The sequence below is a fragment of the Leopardus geoffroyi genome, chromosome C1, assembly GCF_018350155.1.
Source record: "Leopardus geoffroyi isolate Oge1 chromosome C1, O.geoffroyi_Oge1_pat1.0, whole genome shotgun sequence".
Lineage (NCBI taxonomy): Eukaryota > Metazoa > Chordata > Mammalia > Carnivora > Felidae > Leopardus > Leopardus geoffroyi.
Window position 1 is genome coordinate 4,466,671 of NC_059328.1, and position 6,052 is coordinate 4,472,722.

The following is a 6,052-nucleotide window of genomic DNA, read 5'->3' on the forward strand; positions in this document are numbered from 1 at the left end:
GTCTCTCTGTCTCTCTCTCAAAAATAAACAAACATTAAAAGATTAAAAATAAAAGAGAGAGAGAGTGTGTGCGTGTGCTTTACATTATAAATCTCAATGTTATGGGCTGAAGTGTGTTCCCCCAAATTCATGCGTTGAACCCCTAACCCCCAGCACCTCAGAATGTGACTGTATTTGGAGATGGGGGACTTTGAAGAGGTGATGAAGTCAAATAATGAGATCATTAGGGTGGGCCCTGACCCAGCGTGGCTGTTATCCTTCTAAGAAGAGAGGAGACACACACAGAGGGCTGACCGTGTGAGGGAGAAGGTGGCCATCCATAAGCCAAGCAGAGAGGCCTCAGAAGAAATCATCCTGCCAACACTTTGCTCTCAGACTTCCAGCTTCCAGAACTGTGACGAAATAAATTCCTGTTGTTTAAGCCCCCCAGTCTGTGGATCTTTGCTATGGGAGCCTTAGGGAACTAGTCTAGTCAACTAGTCACAGAGCCTAGTGACACAGGACAAAGGCCAGATTGCTCAGCTTGGTATGCAAGACCCTTTATAACCTCGTCTCCTCCCAAATTCCCAGTCTGTCTTCTTCCTTCCTGTCGTATCATCCCAGGCACCCTCTCTGGGTGACTCCCAGGCTCCTTCCGCCCCAGATTCCCTCCCATCCCTGCCCCTGGCCCTCAGTGCATTCTCTTCCCAGACAGCTTTCTCCTGGGCCAGCCCATGCAGACCCAAACCAAGGCCAACCCAAGCCCAAATCCTCTTGAAGCTTCAGTGATAGTCCATCAACTAGGAAAGAATCGTGGAGCTCCATTGTGGATTGTGCAGTGGTTTTCAAACTGTGCTCCCCAGGATCCCTCCAGGGGCTACCGTGTGTAACAGCGGGGGCAGGGGTGAAAAGGGTCAGCCCCTCCTAGCCATTCACCAAGCAGAGAGCTGCCTTTCTTCTGGGTGATTTCCAGATATTTCCATAGATTACTTTAAAAAATAAAGGGGGTTCTGTGGGGTGCAAACGGTGCTGGAGAACGCCACTGAACATCTTATTCTGGATGTGATGACGACAAAATGTCCAAAAAAGTGATACAGAGCTAACGGTCCTGGTTCAGGAAATACTTAGGCAAACAGAGCCCATAACACTTTTATCTAGATTTCCTAGAACTGTACTCATCACAAGGGATAAACTCAATTATCAAAACTCATTGACTCCGAAAATGTAAGTTCCATATACTTCTGCCCATTCCAATTCATCAGACCGGCAGCTGTCGTGTTGTTAATGTGATCGTGACTTGCCTTGTTATTAATCTATTTTCTAAGTACGAAAGGATGGCACTTTGGATTCTCTGATACAGATGTGGACATTTGCCAGGTCACATCTGGCCAGGGGTTTGTTGAACCATGACTTCATGAGAAATCAATTCCCGTCCCCTTCGGCTGACCTTAGGGCGGTCTTCTCAGGCTCGCTTTTCTCTCTTGTAATCTAAAAATTAAACTTCAGTCTTTATGATTTATGCGGTGCGATTTCTTTCAGATTTTAACAGCACATCCTGTTATGTTAAGGAGGTCTCAGTGAGGTAAGGAAGGGGAAAGTCTGTAATTCTGTCCCTCAGAGAATTAAGCTAATGTCCCCCTCCAAAGTTTGGAGCAAATTTCCTTGGACCTTTTTGCTTCAGAGTTCTGACCGCAAGATTTTTCACCCACGGGACCTAAGGCTTTCTTTTTTTTTTAATTTTTTTTTTTTCAACATTTATTTATTTTTGGGACAGAGAGAGACAGAGTATGAACGGGGGAGGGGCAGAGAGAGAGGGAGACACAGAATCGGAAACAGGCTCCAGGCTCTGAGCCATCAGCCCAGAGCCCGACGCGGGGCTCGAACTCACGGACCGCGAGATCGTGACCTGGCTGAAGTCGGACGCTTAACCGACTGCGCCACCCAGGCGCCCCCTAAGGCTTTCTTAAACCCGCCTTTCAATATCAAATATCAGCCCGTGAATGTGCAGTGGGTTTATTGAATGCCTGTAGGATAAGTGAATCAGGAAAGGGTGGCTCAATTTTCCCCACAAAAATAGGCAAGTTCTTCCTCATGCCCCATCCCCAGCCGGCACCAACCTGCCAATACGCACCCAATATCCCCGGATATTTTCAGAGAGAAAGGCGAGTCCCTTGGAATCAAGGTGAGGTTATTTATTCTGACGTAGATGGATGTTGTGTTGAGAAGCGAACCCCCTTCCTTCTCCCTCCTCTTCTTTTTCTCATAAAATTCCGTAACTAGATTCATAAGTCACTATCATCCATCTGATTACTCTGTCTCATCAGAGATTCCTATGTCATAGATTTCCTATGTTTCTGATCAGTTACCATGGATATGGTTTTGGTTATCAGCGTTCTCAGTATCTGCAAGCCGTACTTTTGCGGGCTTTACCCACTGCAAGGACTAATCTGTGCAAAGCTCTCTGGATAAACCTTGGTTATTTGTTTTTAATTCTTTTTCATGGAAGTGGAAGGATTACAGATCCAGGGGAAACAGTGGGGCGGGGAACCGGAGAAATTTGCCATATGCTTGTTTTTTACTCAATATTTCCATCTCACGCTGGCTCAGAGCATCCATTTCGAACGTGGTTTAAGCTTTGGGGACACTTCCCTCAGAGAAGGAGGAGTCTGGGGACTCTGAATCATTTCCTTCCTTTCCCTATCATCGCACCACAGGGTAATCACTTGCTCACCTCTCTTGTGCCCTCCCGCAAGGCCACACCGAGGTCCTTGAGAGGACCTGCAGCCCATAGCGTCCCCAAAGCCTGGCAGAGTGCTCGGCTTGGAGTTCTCGGTGCGTGTTGAATGAATGAAGGGCTCTTTTCTTGTATGTCTCTCCTCTTAGCTGAAAAGTGCAGTTAAATCTAAGATCCTTGTTTGAAGCAGGACTCCTCTGGTTGTGAGAAAAACCTACTGAGCGAATAGAGGAGAAGAACGAGGAGGGCTGGCGAGGCTGGGCAATGCCGCCAGAGGCTGGACTGCCCTCAGGCCCTCGGGAGCAGGACTCTGTGGGCTTCACTCTGGGGCTCCGCCAGGCTACTCGGGGCCTCCGTTCCCCCACTCTCCTGCTTCTCGCCTTTTGCTCAAGATCTCTACCCTATGGCTTCTGCTGGACCCGGATCTTGTTCATGATTTTGGTAGCACGAGACCCTCTGTGGCCTCCCTGACTTCTTTTCATGTTGTAATGTTTAAACTTCAGTTTTGAACATTAACTGGTCCTCCTTCTCTCTGAGTCCTATGGTTTCTTCCTTCAAATGCCCAGAGCAACAATCTGGTCTAATCCATTTTTCTATACAGGTCAATATATAACCGATCGGTTGTTGGTCCTCAGGTTGGGGCACCCGTGTCCCAAATAGATATGGCTCGAGGTCAATGTCATATGCTAGAGAACATGGCAGCTCATGACAGCTTTCACCAAGGAATGTGGGCAGGGCACTGGTGTGGTCGTGTGGATTTGTCTCTGCTACACCCAGCGCAGCAGCAAGGTGGTCTGGGGGCTGAGCTCAGCTGGATGGGGAGGGGGCTGCAGAGCCCCCTTTCTTGCTAGTTCTTGGTCAAAGAATCCAACGTTGAGTCAGTGCACAGCATGTTGTGCACGGTTGGGGGGGGGGCCCGATGTGCAGCCATTCTTGCTTCCAACCTGAGGATGATGTCATTGCCCAAGAGGACAGAACCCAGAGCAAGGCAGGGAAACTGAGTCACAGCCAGTGCATTAGGGACGTCCTGAAGCCCAAGCTTTCTCTTGACTCTCAGTCATGGCACCCCGTCCATTTCCTTGTTGCTTAAGCCAGTTTGCTTTGGGTGTTTGTACTTTGCAGCTGGAAGCACACGGCAGGGGGATGAGGGGGAGGGGGGCATGGGAGACAATGGGTGGTACCTATGCCTCAAATGGTAAATTCCAAATCTCCGCAGGAACAGGGCTACTTACACAGGCGGCTGACCCGGGCAGTCACAGAGCGTCCTGAGCTTGGCTTAATGTTCTGTGGTTGCCATCTTCAAACTCTTAAAAATTAAAAAAAAAATTTTTTTTTAATGTTTACTCATTTTTGAGAGACAGAGACAGAGCATGAGCTGGGGAGGGTCAGAGAGAGAGAGAGACACAGAATCCGAAGCGGGCTCCAGGCTCCGATCTGTCAGCACAGAGCCCGACGCGGGGCTCGAACTCACGAACCGCAAGATCATGACCTGAGCCGAGGTCGGACATTTATATTATTATTGTATATATATATATATTATATATAAATATATAATATATATTTATATTATATTATATTATATTATAATTATATTAGCCAGTTCTGGGCAGGCGATACAATCAATGGAAAAGGAGTTGTAAACTGGAAAGCACTATACAAAACATTCTTTTTATTATGTATGAGCCTCCTGTCCTTCCTCCCAGGGACAACAGCGACTCTGTGGACCTCCTAGGTCCAGTGACCGGTCTTCCTGCCAGGAAACCTCCTGTTCGACAACCCTACTCTCTGCTGCCAGGCCCCCGATCACCTGCAGGGGCGGTGGGTGGGCTCAGACCCTCTGGGCTCCCCTGGGAATATGGAGAGAAAGGTCGGCAATGATTGCTGATAGAAATTTCTTTTCCATTTCCAGAAGTTTGGGGAAGCGTATGGCCAAAGATGAACTGGATTGTTTAGCTGCTAAACAAACAAGCAAACATATACACACATGCACACGTGCACAATTGCACATGCACGCACGCACGCACGCACACACACATTAGCTTTGCTGGGCCTGCATTAAGTCACCTGCCCTGTGTACAATCTTCCCCCGCCCTTCGGTGACCTGTGTTGGACCCACAGGCCGAACCCTCCTGTCCCGCCCTCTGTGTGTGCACATACGTGTGTGTGCTCACGTGTCTCAGGTAGGAGAATTGGCTGATGTTGTTACTGAGCGAGTGTTACTTTGGAGATAATTAATGCGCCCCATTTTTGTGCAAAAATATACCTTGTCTCGGGTCACATGACAAATGTAACCATAAAAAGTTTAAAATGCTATTATTTAAAATTTATTTTCTCGTAAAAAAGTGGTTCCTGAAATGATCATAATTTGAATAACTTACTCCATAGTTATGATCCATTACACCCTGGCCCGGGTCCAGGTTTGGTAATCCGGGAGCCGCGTGCGATCTCAAGGGCTGCGGCCACGGTCTCCATCATCAAGTCCTTCCTGGGAGGCTCAGTTCTGTGTCTGCCCCATTTTGCATCAACCTGAAACTCAAGCTGCACATCATCCATTTTATACTCTTTCCTCCCCACCCTAAAGTGGCATTTCTTTGTGAAATTATTGTGGAGGTATAGAGATTTTTACACAGTGGGCTTTAATCCTTAGGTGAAAGGAAAGTGCATGACGCTGGCTGGAACCCTCAGGACTGAGGTCTTCTTTGCGCTTCATCTGTGATTCTAAAGCCTTCGCTTTGGGGATCCTTCTCCGCCAAGCTTGTCTGACCTCTAGGCATCGGAGGTGCTTGGAAGCAGGAAGTCCAGGGTCACCACTTAGTAATGACCTCCATGCTCCTGGCCAGGCTGAGGGTGGAACATGAGCGTCCCCCACCCCCACCAACAGCTGCAGCTGCCTGAGTGCCTGGAGCTGCTTCCGCAGTTTCATGAATCTTTACAAACTTCCTGTGGAAAAGCGTATTTGTTTCCTATGATCGCTGTCACAAATTACTGCATATTTGGTGGCCTAAAACAACACCAGGTTGTTGTCTTACAGTTCTGGAGGAAATGGGTTGTGGGGGGTTAAAATCAAGGTGTGGACAGACTTCTGTTCCTTCCTGAGGCCCTGGGGGTGGGGAGTGGGAGAGTCCGTTTTCTTCCTTTTCCTTCCCTTTTCAGCTTCTAGAGCCTACCTGCATCCCTTAGCTTGTGGGTCCTGTCTCCACCCTCCGAGCCAGGAGCATAGCACCTTCAAATCTCTCTCCCTGACCTCTACTGTCCTCACTGTGTCTTCTTGTCTGACTGAGCCTCCTGTCTCCCTCTTAAGACTGGTGATGACTTTGGACCTACCTGGATAATCCAGGA